Source organism: Schistocerca americana, chromosome 8 (genome assembly GCF_021461395.2).
Source record: "Schistocerca americana isolate TAMUIC-IGC-003095 chromosome 8, iqSchAmer2.1, whole genome shotgun sequence".
NCBI lineage: Eukaryota > Metazoa > Arthropoda > Insecta > Orthoptera > Acrididae > Schistocerca > Schistocerca americana.
Window position 1 is genome coordinate 53,841,645 of NC_060126.1, and position 12,924 is coordinate 53,854,568.

A 12,924-nucleotide genomic window follows, 5' to 3' on the forward strand; every position below is an offset into this window, starting at 1 on the left:
TAGCATCTCAGCAGACAACAGTTTGGTAATGAGGTGTTCATGAAATTTTTTTATTTCTATTTATGTATTTGTGGCCCCCTCATACACGAAGTGTCCATTTACACTACTGGCCATTAAAATTGCTACACCAAGAAGAGGTGCAGCTGATAAACAGCTATACATAGGACAAATATATTATACTAGAACTGACATGTGATTACATTTTCACGCAATTTGGGTGCATAGATCCTGAGGAATCAGTATCCAGAACAACCACCTTTATCCGTAATAACGGCCTTGATACGCCTGGGCATTGAGTCAAACAGAGCTTGGATGGCGTGTACAGGTACAGCTGCCCATGCAGCTTCAACATGATACCACAGTCCATCAAAGGTAGTGACTGACGTATTGTGACGAGCCAGTTGCTCAGCCACCATTGACCAGAATTTTCAGTTGGTGAGAGATCTGAAGAATGTGCTGGCCAGGGCAGCAGTCAAACATTTTCTGTGTCCAGAAAGGCCCGTACAGGACCTGCAACATACGGTAGTGCATTATCCTGCTGAAATGTAGGATTTCGCAGGGATCGAATGAAGGGTAGAGCTACAGATCGTAACACGTCTTAAATGTAACGTCCACTGTTCAAAGTGCCATCAATATGAACAAGAGGTGAGCAGGACGTGTAACCAAAGGCACCCCATACTATCACGCCGGGTGATACGCCAGTATGGCGATGCCGAATACACGCTTCCAATGTGTGTTCACCACGTTGTCGCCAAACATGGATGTGACCATCATGATGCTGCAAACAGAACCAGGATTCATCCAAAAAATGACATTTTGCCATTCGTGCACCCGGGTTTGTCGTTGAGTACACCATTGCAGGTGCTCCTGTCTGTGATGCAGCGTCAAGGGTAACCGCAGCCATGGTCTCAGAGCTGATAGTCCATGCTGCTGAAAACCTCGTCGAACTGTTCGTGCAGATGGTTGTTGTCTTGCAAACGTCCTAATCTGTTGACTCAGGGATCGAGACATGGTTGTACGATCCATTACAGCCATGCGGATAAGATGCCTGTCATCTCGACTGCTAGTGATAGGAGGCTGTTGGGATCCAGCACGGTGTTCTGTATTACCCTCCTGAACCTACCGATTTCTATATTCTGCTAATAGTCATTGGATCTTGACTAACGCGAGCAGCAATGTCGCGATACGATAAACCGCAATTGCGATAGGCTACAATCCGACCTTTATCAAAGTCGGAAACGTGATGATACGCATTTCTCCTCCTTACACGAGGCATCACAACAACGTTTCACCAGGCAACACTGGTCAGCTGTTGTTTGTGTATGAGAAATCGGTTGGAAACTTTCCTCATGTCAGCACCTTGTGTAAATGCTCTGAAAAGCTAATCATTTGCATATCACAGCATCTTCTTCCTGTCGGTTAAATTTCGCATCTGTAGCACGTCATCTTCGTGGTGTAGCAATTTTAATGGCCAGTAGTGTAGTATACGTGTTCCGAAAAGCAAATGTAGTGCTAATTTCCACCACTTAATATCCTTCTGTATCATTGTGGGATATGACACCATCTGGTCACTTCTGCTGATGCCAGTTTTGCCAATATTATAAGCTAGAATCGCCAAAGTTTTTTGTTTTGGAGGATGACCATGATGCATAAAATTCAAGCTTGATATCATAATAGACACATGTTTGTCGATTGCATCGTAACATTGCAAGCATCCCTTCATTTTCATCACACACTGCTGTCATCTTCACTTGCTATCATTTCACCTCTGTTCAGTGGGTACGACATTACAAAACTTGGCGTAAATTTTTTGTTGTACTGTACAGTTCTAGTGACATGTGTTTTGAATTTTAGACATTCAATTGCTAATTCATAGCTTGTGTAAAAGTTCTTGACAAACAGAGTTCGTCCTTCATTTAGCAATTTAGCTGCAAGTTCAATACAGACATTTTTGTCTATGCCAATTTGCTTTCTTCTGCTGGTATCTCATCCAGAATATACTTTTGCTGATGATGTATACCATTCAGTGGAACACAATTTGAAAATTTTTATACTATACTTGTATGTGATTTTGTTGGTGTGTATTGTCGCCCCTCCAAGGAACCTCCTAAACATACTCACTTGGTGAAAAGACTTTTTGATAGTTGTCTGTCAGTATGTTTAGGAGGAGTAAAACTTTTCCAAGTCTGCTACTCTCATCTGTCTTTTTGTTGTTTGTGAAATGCGATTTCACTAACAGTAATTCAAGACGATTTCTGTGCAGAAATGGAAAGTTGTAAATAAGGTTCGTTGACCAACATCTAACAAGTAATGTCTGTACTAGACCCACCCAAATCATGAGCCCAATGAAATTTGTAATTTCTTCATATGTGGTGGGTTTCCATTTATTCAGTCAACTATGTTCAGTCATTTCGTGTTGATGCAGTTTTTGCCCTGCATATCGGTTAGTCTCTGTGAATAAAGGCCTCATCCCTTTGTTGTCTAAGAATAACAAAAGTGCTTCACATGTGTTGTTATCAGATAGCAAATCCATCACAAGCCCACATTTTCCAATGAACGGAAATGGGTGTTTCTTGTTAGCGAATTTATTCGACTGGATATTGTGCAGTGAATCATCAACAGAGCTCAATTCCTCTTCTTCGTCTGCAGCGAGCTCTTCCAGTATATGATCAAGATCTTCACTCACATATGATTCCTCCGTATCGGGATCTGAACTCGATGGACTTCTATTTATCACTTCTTGTCTAAAATGCACGACTTCATCATTACTACTGTTCTCACTGTCAGTTATTCTTTCACATCGTCCAAGGAATATTTTGAGGATACAGAAGTCACTAACATGAGTCTCAAACACAGTACACTTTTTGACTCTATGACAGATCTAGGATAGCTGCAGTGAGATCACAGGCGGTCCTTTTGCTGAAGTGCTTGTCACTTTCCCATTTTTGGAACTAAAAACTTCATTCTTTGTAATGAATCGAAGGCTCTGTGGCATTAGATCACTGGCAACGCACGGACATACTCGAGTGACAATGTTGTTATTTCCTCTCATCGTTCCGTTTAGATTCTGCTATCTGACAGTCGGATTTGGGACTAAGGTGAAACTCAACCAAATTGCACTGAGCGACAAATGTGTCAAAACTGAGAGCTGGATATCACCTCACTTTGTTTTCGAGTTGTCGGTTTTATATTGGGTGGATGGTTGTGCACAATGTGGACATTTCCACCCCTGTGCATCATGAATAGTATGGTCAGAACAATTGTCACATTTCATAATCGGTTCAAGACGTCAAAACGAGGTTTATTGCAAATGATAGCACACAAAGAGTCACATATGTCATACGATAATACTCAAAACTTTTATATCCACTGAGATACGGAAGTAACGTGCCCATATCGGTGGGAGGGTCAGCGGAACAGGATGTGTAAGCACAGGGGCTGCACTTAAACACGTCCTCAACACCTGCACCTGGGGAGTAGCAGAATGTGACGAGTTAACTCGTCCACAGCAGTCAGAGGTTTAATTTCTGTTTGTTTGCTGATACATGCCTGCAGTCGTGGTACACACTCCCCTCCACCAATGAATTGTAGGAGGCCACCAGAAAGGCCAAAACAAAGAGGCATAGCAATTAATATAGTGCGGTATTGGACAGTAATTTATTTCCAGCAGCAGCAGAAATGTTGCAGCCTTGTGAGGCTGACCCCAATGGGTAGAGAAGTTGTTTTTTTTTTTTTTTTTTGCCTGACCCAGGGGCAGCATTTCTGATGCTGCTGGAAACGAATTGCTGCCCAATACCCCACTTTACCAATTGGCTACATATCTTTGTTTTGGCTCATCTGGTGCCCACCTACAGTACTTCAGTGGTGGGGATTTCAGTGTGTAGCACACTGCCAGAAGTGCCTGCAAATATGCAAAAATTTATTACATATTGTATTTTTTCGAGATGATACTTATAACTTTATGACTATCCCTCCTATTGTGACATGTTATGATTACTGTATAAGTTCAAAGTGTTGGCCTTGCAGTTCTGTACTCATCCCCATATTGAGGTTTGAATTTCTTCAAATGACTGTGGATGATTTCTAAACTGTCATCAAGAATTCTCTGCTCCAGTTCTTCAATTGTGTTTGTAGGGGTGCTGTACACACAACATTTAACATGGTCCAGACGTAAAAGTCCATAGTTTTCACAGCAAATAATCTTGCAAACCATCACAACAGATCTGCTCTGACTTGTGCATTATTGACACACTATGTACGAATTGCCAGGTGAGGAATTTTTCGCATTGAAAGTGTTATTGAGAGTACTAGTTGACCATTTTATTGTTCCATCAGGGTATATACATTCCAGCACATCTGGGAAATAAGGGAATTTTGTCATTTGGGAAAAAACAGGGAAAAACCCAGAATTTTTTTTAGAATTCTGGAATTCTTGATTTTTTTAGTCTTCAATTAAATCTTTATACTTTTGACTGGCATGAACTGATAAACAGCAAAATGTGTCAAAGGGTTTAGGATGAATGCTATGGAATACTTCACAACAATAAACCGCTGACAATGAGCAAGATGTCACAACTGTTTACATTAAGTTCATTTGAGCAGTTGCCAGCAGGCTCACATGCTTGCACGGTTGAGTTGCGTATGAGCAGTACCTATTGTCACTTTTGGCTACTAGTGTGTAGCTGGTAGCTGTATCAGCAGTAGTAACAAGCAGCCAGATGCTACCCGGAAAAATTTTTCTGGCGCGCCCAAGCTGCCAGATTCGCGTATGCACAGAGTAGTCTGGGTTGTAATGGGGAGGGGTTTAGTCTCCACATGTTCCGTGTTTACGTTTAGTGATTTTGTTGTTTCCTCCTCATTTACAGTTCTCACTTCAGATGAAAACAAAGCGGATTTCTGTGGCTGGGAGCTGTCAAGTGAATTGACATACATTCATGTAATTACGCAAGGCTAAGACACGTTGCTAGTTTCACTCTTCTGATTTTATTTTATTTCCACGTTTCTGGCAGTCGAGCATTAATCGCTTTGCAGAACAGTGAAGTTATTTTTGTCACTTTGCGAAATAAATGTGGCTTCTCTCCTGTTTGGCCCTTTGCATCGGCATGACTACCACCAAATTATCAGTTAGGATGAATGGCCATAGACAGAGGGTGTATGCAGGCAACATGCAATTTCGTGTTGCAGAGCATGCTCTACATGACAATCATGACCTCGGCACCTGTTTCACAACACGCGCCACCTGGATCCTTTCCCCAGACACCAGTTTCTCAGAACTCCGCAGGTGGGAACTAGCACTACAACATGTCCTTGGTAGAGATGGGCAAACTTGTTCATCCTTCGGAACTAGTTCACTGGTGATCTCTCTTTTATGGGAACCATTCTTTTTTACTCATTCACCATTCATATGTGCATGGTACATGGTTCTTATGAAAAATTGAAAATTAGTAGCATAGGTGACTGAAGGTGGAAGGCGTCAAGAGGGGGCACTTGTTTCCACTCTGGAGTACAGAGTTTTTATTCATTACAGAATTCTCACACACTTATAGAAGTAATTTTCATGATTCTGCAAAACTTCTTGGTTAGCCAGCTGTAGCATTATGTGGCCGATCACAGTGAAATAATATGAGGTGTCACATGAAAAACCGGCTCCGAGTACAGACCGCTTGCCAATTATGCATTATTTGTTGACCGCTACGAGCAGAATAGTAAACATGTAATAATTAGGCAGTAAAGAAATAACAAATAAGCTAGTGCAACCAACAACTTCGAAACAATAGATGATGAGTGGTGGGTGACGACAAGCAGTCTAGTACTCGGGGCTGATTTTTGGTACACCACCCTGTACCACTGAAATAATATTGTAGAAGTTATAATATTGTCTTTACAAAATGTGACAGCAGACAGTCGATTATGGAGCGCGAGCTTCATTCGGTTGTAAGTCGGTCTGCCTTCCGTAACAATGAACATGCTGTTTTACCTTGGACAAAAAAGAAGACAGAAAATGGCCACTCATGTATGCCGTACTGACTTCCTTTGCATGTATAATAACAAAACAACTATGGCCACTCATGTGTGCCATACCGACTTCCTTTGCATGCATAATAACAAAACAACTTGCCTTTTTATAAGTATGTCTTCTGCTGTTTATCGAAATAGTGAAGTAAGCTGATATGCCCTTTTGTTACCTGAAAAGATGTATGTATTACATACCACGTAATTTTTATGTGATTTACATAATTATAAAATACATTTTAATTACTGGTCATGGACGCTGAATAGAATATGAAAAGAACCAGAAGTCCAGAGTTCAAAAAAGGTTTGAAACAGATCTAGAATGGGCATGTGCAGTGGACGAAATGAACAACAACTCGACACTGAATGAACTTGGAGCCGTCGGCGGTGGAACTGTGAGTGGCTACGTAAACAAGGATGATTTCGGCCGACAGAGACTGAGACAGACGGGAACGGGACTGAGGCTGGAACAAGACTGGCTGACATGCCGTTGCGAGAACGAGACCGACTGTTTCCCGTTCTTAGGAACAAAAAATAAAAAGCCGCAACCGAAGTGAACTATGAAAAACTGTTCCTTAGAACTCATTCCTTGCTCCTTCCGTTCATCTTGGTGAACTGTTCCTTTGGACCCATTCGTTTGCGAGCGACCCACCTCTAGTCCTAGGTTCTCGCCACCCACCTGGCCTTAATTTATGTTGATTTCTTCTGTCCCAGCTTTTCTTCACTGTAATTACTCTTTCTTCACTGTAATTACTCTTTCTTCACTCTATTTTAGTTTTCTACATCTTTTATCGTCCTACTCATCTGTTTTTCGCTGCTCCCCTCCTACCTCTGTACGTACAGTGCACTTAGCTTTTCACTCGTATGAACCATTGCATGATGTTTAAGCAGTAATCAATGTCTTGCATATTACCCTGTCTTCCACCTGTAAGCTGTTAGGTTTCCAAATCTCGTCCAATGCAGTCCCCAACAATCAGTCTTTCCTTTTCATCCCATGCAGCAAGTCTCCCCTGACACACGGTTCTGGGTGACTTTCCCGAAATCTACTCCTTTTCCAAACGTCTCCAGTCCTTTTCCTTCACTCCTCTTCCTTCCCCATCAGCCCTTCTGCCTGAAAAAGGAGCAACCGGCTCCAAAAGCTTGCCTAATTACAACTGTCTTTTGTGTGTGTGTGTTCTGCCACCACTTGGTGAGTAGATTTTTTTATCCATCCAATTAAATTATTATGTCAAAAATTGATTGTTTTCCTTGCATATTGTCATCGTAGCTACCCATGCACAGTAACACCTATTTTATGGTGCTCTGCTAAAATGAATCTATTTCTAACAGGTTGTGGGAAAATGTTATGAATGGTGGTTTGAAAAGCGTTACTTTAAAAGCAAATTTCCTTTTACACAAGATGATATGTTACGTGTGAAATGTCAGGGTGTATACATGGACAAGGAAAAAAAATCCCAGATTTTTCCCCGATGTCCCGGTTAAAAATACACTTTTATCCGTGTTAGGTGACAGAATACTTTCTCTCAGAACCATAAAATTTAGAAACCCTTTGAATGGTTAAGGTTTTATACACCGGCGTAGAACTTCCTGGCACTTCAGAGAAAGAACACTCCCCTCCTCCCAATAAAAAAAAGACCTGTTTTGGATAGATGTTTCATGTGCAGCAGCATGTACACTGCATATTTTTGTATCACACATAAATATGAAAAGTTAATGGTTTGAATTAATACACATGTTGTAGCTACAAGAAAAGCTTTCACATATAACATTGGTCTTTTTTGCACATGTTATACTTTAATATACATCACACAAATGTACCAGTAAATTTTAAAATAATACACAAACGTCTAGGCACGAATTTTGCTAAGTGGTTGGCCGTCACAGTGTTAAGCTTTAAATGAGAATCCAACGCTCCGTGATTTAAGAAATTCAAAGCACATTTGCACATGTAACATAATTCATCTTATGTAAAATGAAATACATTTTGAAAGTAACACTTTTTAACCACCATTCGCCGTATTTTTCCGCTACCTGTTAGAATTTGTTTCAGCAATTCTAAGAGAGCGCCAGAAAATGGTGTTATGGCACGTGCACAGCTACGATGACATAGGAAGCCCACATGTTTGTACCTATATAGCATTAAGAGATCTTACATTACATCGTAAATGAAACAGAACATCAGAGGGTACTTCAAGAGCATTGGAATTTCGTAAACCAGACTAAAATGCATAATTCGGCAGAAAGTTCACATTCGTATGTCCTGATTCACAAAGAAATAGGCCCCAACCTGATGTTAAGCTTTTCAGGTGGTTTTCGGGCTGCAAATTTTCTTGGAGTACAAGTATCTAATGTTTGGTTCTTTATTATGGCATAACGTCATACGTGCCAGGGGATAAAAACAGGCACTTGTAATTCAGCAAACAGTTGACACTAGCCAGTATCGTGGAATAAAATGCATCGTTTCAAATAAATTGACTGCCTCTGCGGAAAAGATTAATAAAAGCCAAATTTCTTTAGCAAATCAACAAAAATAATTTCAGTGTTCTGAAAGGCAATTAATGCTTGACTGCCAAAAACCTGGAATTAAAATAAAATGAGGAAACTAAAACTAATAACATTTCAGTCTTTCGTAATTATATGACTATTTTAATTCACTTGCTAGCTCTCAGCCACAGAAATTTGTTTTGTTTTCATTTGACGTACGAGTTTTAAACGAAGAAGAAACAGCAAAATCACTAAATCTAAACACTGGTCACATGGAGACCACCGTCATCTCCACTGCTACCAATGTAAAACTTAAGTTGCAAAGAAAATGCTCCATTTACAACAACAACAAAACAAGTGCCCACATAAGTGTGTGCCAGCAGCAGAAGTGTCAAAGGCTTGTTTCAGCAGTTCTAAGAGAGCGCCAGAAAATGGTGTTATGGCATGTGCGCAGCTACAATGACGTAGGAAGCCCACATGTTCGTACCTATACAGCATTAAGAGATGTCCTAAAGGACAAAGACTATGCAATACTTTGTAACAACAAAGTAATTTCATTGAGCATGATGTCATAACTGTTTTTTGGTTTGTTCAAGCAGTTGCCAGTGGGCTCAAGTGGGCAGACCTGAAGTTGCGTAAGGCAGTGCCTTCTCCTATTTTAAAGTGTGGCTGTTAGTTGTATAAGCACTAGCTTCAAACAGCCGTATGCTACGCGGAAACAAATGAAAACCAAACACATTTCTGTGGCTGGGAGCTATTAAGTGAATTAAAATGCATTCACATAATTTAATTATGGAAGACAAACATATGTACTGGTTTCAGTTTTCTGATTTTATTTTATTTCCATGTTATTGGGAATCAAGCATTAATCGCTTTGCAGAACAGTGAAGTTATTCTTGTTGGTTTGCTACAGAAATTTGCCTTTTATTCATCTTCACCGCAGAGGCAGTCTAATTATTCATTGTATAGTTTCAACTGTTTGCCAAATTTCAGGTGCACATTTTCATCTTCTGGCATAATGCCATAATAAAGAATCAAACAGGATATAATACAATATTGGTATTCCAAGAAAATTGGTTTCCAGAAAACACCTCTGAAAAACTTTAGAATTTTACATATCTACTTCCCATGAAAACAATGTTTTTTGATGACAGGACATGTTTCAACACTAGTCTGGTATCTCCTCTAACTTTGATGTTAATTTGTTTTGTTTATGTCTTTACAGAACACCATTCTTCAGTAAATTGTAGACTGGCAGCACACTGTGTTTTATCATTGAAACTCCACACAAGGCATTATATTTACTCACCTGTTTGGAAATGCTAAAACAACATAGCAGAGTATGAATAAAAAAAATCCATGCTAAAGCCACCATTTTGCAACATATCAGGGTACTTTGAGTTGTAAAGTCTAGTTTTGAAATTAATATTGTGCCAAGGACTGCTTTCTTATTTTGCATTCCTTATTTGGCTAGAATGATGTAAAATACCTCCGTATGTCCCCTTTGAACAATATGCTGCAATGCTGCACATGGTCACACGATGCCCCAATAGACACGAAATTCCAAAGAGAAATGTGACGGAAGTTGTACGAGGAGAGCAATCACTGAGCACGGGCTTCCTGCGTCATCATTGCTGCACATGCGCAGTAATGCCTGTTTTTTTAAGGTCTCTCTCACAGATGAACCTATTTCCAACAGTTCATTGGAAAATATTGCGATTGGCAGTTTGAGAAGCATTACTTTCAAAGTAAATTTCCTTTTATGCAAGATGAATTGTATTATGTGTGAGAATGTGCGATGAATTTCTTAAATCACAGAGCTCTTGACTCTCATTCATAATCTAACTCTTTGAGGACGAGTCAATTAGAAAATTTTGGGTCCAGAAACCAGACATTTATGTCATTATTTAAAATTTTTCTGGCACATTTGTGTTTGATACATCTTAAAGGGTTGTTGTTGTTGCTGTTGTTGTTGTTGTGGTCTTCAGTCCAGAGACTGGTTTGACGCAGCTCTCCATGGTACTATCCTGTGCAAGGTTCTTCATCTCTCAGTACCTACTGCAACCTACATCCTTCTGAATCTTCTATTCAATACCTCCTCATTAGTTATGTGAGCTACCCATCTAATCTTCAGCATTCTTCTGTAGCACCGCATTTTGAAAGCTTCTTAAAGGGCAAGCTTTCAGATATAGTATTGGTCTTTATATGCATGTCTTACAGGGTAACACATGCAAATAGAGACCAATATTATATCTGAAAGCTTAGCTTTTCTTGTAGCTGTATTATATACATATCAATTTTAACCATGCACTTTTCCTATTCGTGCATTCAACCTATTGAACAGTGATGTTGCTATTGGGTGATTACATCACGTGGTCTATCCTCTGAATATTTGCTGTCATTGATTGGCGAGATCACATGATTGGCTGCTGAAAGTGCATCGCAATCTCAGTTTCAACATTTTGGAAACTATTGTGCTGCTTTTTGCGGAATTTGTATTTATACTTTCATAATATGAAAATATGCAGCGTACATCTCAACTGTGCATTGACAATATTTTCAAAATGCAGTTATTATTATAAATATAATTTTCCTGGGTTTTATTCCCTAAAGTACAGGGTGGTTCTTCGCCAGTCAATAAAACCTTTACCATTCAAAGGATTGATAAGTTTTACAGTTCCAAGGGAAAGTATATTGTCACTTAATATGGAGAAAGTATATTCTAATGAAAGAAAATGTGTATTTTCACCCAGGAAAAAGTGTATTCTTAACTGGAAAACCTGGTATTTGAGATTGCTTAAATAATGCTGTTTCTTTGGTGGCTCACTAGAGCGCATCAAGAGGCCGATCCACATGGCTCTGGTAAGCCAGCTTGTGAACAATATGTGTCAGCAGTGAAGATACATTACTCCTCCCTTCTAGGGGGTGAGAAAACCACATACATAAAAAAAAAAAAAAAAAAATTAGACAGAAAAATGCACCAGTGCGATGGGAGGGGGGGGGGGGGGGGGGGTTGAAGGAAACTCATTGCACAAAGCACAGAGATTACGAGTCGTGGAACACACCAGTGATGGTGATGACTTCCAAAAACAGCAACTGCTGTAGCATGTGGCAGGCAGGTGCCGGTGAGTAGGAGCGGAAGTGATGGGGAGGCAGGTTGGTGCACTGTCTCCCCACTTGTGAGAAGCCGTAGGGCAGGACCGGTGAAAGGTCTCCACAGTGATGTCCTTGTCGAGGTCTGCGATCGGCGCCAGAGGTGTCAGTTGGGGTGTCAGAGATAACAACGTCACAAGCTCCAGCTATGGAGGCGGCGGCAGTGGTGGCTGCAGCTTCAGGTGCAATGGGGGCTGCACCAACGACAGCAGTTTAGGAATGGTGCGAAGGCAGAAACCCCAGATGCAGTCTGCCAGGCAGCAACCCCCTCTGTGGTGTTAACTGGACCATCTGCAACAGGAACAGGCATCTGCAGAGGCAGGTGGGGGGGGGGGGGAGGGGGGGGGGAGGCAATGGCCTCTTCACTATGGGACTTGTTGTGCATGGCCACAGCTCGTTGAAGTGACAAGTGACAAGCAGTTGCGTCTCCCCGTCTTCCCTTCCCCAACCCCGCCCTCCCAGGATAGGAGCCCAGTTCTGCCAAAACTGCTAGCTCAAACAGGCACACCCAACTGGAACCATCATGAAGCCAATAACACCAATGAACATGGCTTCAGATGCAGCAGGTGAAGAAGCGTCTGTGGTTGCTGTCCCTGTAGCAGCTCTGCTGGGTTCTTGTCTCTACCGGAGTGAAATTTTATGAGCTCAAAAAAGGTCTAAAGCAGCTCAAGGCACGTGCCAGACACGTACTTCCTCATCTGAGTTTTAAATGCCCAAACCATGTGTTTGGCCTCACCATTAGATTGAGGAGGAAATGGGGGAGTTCTGAAATTGTGAACACCCCTAGCCTTACAGAAAGTTGCAAATTCTTGAGAAACAGACTGGGCCCATTGTCGGTAACCATGGCATATGTCAGTCCCTCAGTTGCAAAAATCTTAGACAGGGCCAAAATAGTGGCCGCAGTGGATGTGGATACATAGGGAAACTTGGAATAGGCGTCCACTACCGATTTAGAAAGGGCCTAACAAAATTGACATCTAGATGCTCCAATGGATGCTGCGGTGTTGGCCAGGGGAAACAAGTTGTCTGCGGCTCACCTGTTCCTGAATACAGAGAGTGCAAGCGGTGATAATCCGTGGAATCTGCGGGCCAACTACAGAGTCGTACAACGCAATAGGTTCCTGTCACTCTTGGATAGAGAGAGAGGGGGGGGGGGTGGTGGTGGGGGGGGGGGGGTGGACTCTTTCGCGGTAATGTGGGCCAGAAAACAGAGACGAAAAGTCAGAGCAGAGGGACTCCTGTTGCTGATACAGAACTTGATCTGACACTAAATTT

General features: G+C 41.3%; 1 protein-coding gene across 3 annotated transcripts in view; it reads left to right on the forward strand.

The window, feature by feature from the left end:
• Nucleotides 1–12,924, forward strand: part of LOC124545482 (chromodomain-helicase-DNA-binding protein 7-like) — a 139,206-nt gene that overhangs the window by 98,647 nt on the left and 27,635 nt on the right. The gene's annotated exons all lie outside the window — the stretch shown is intronic.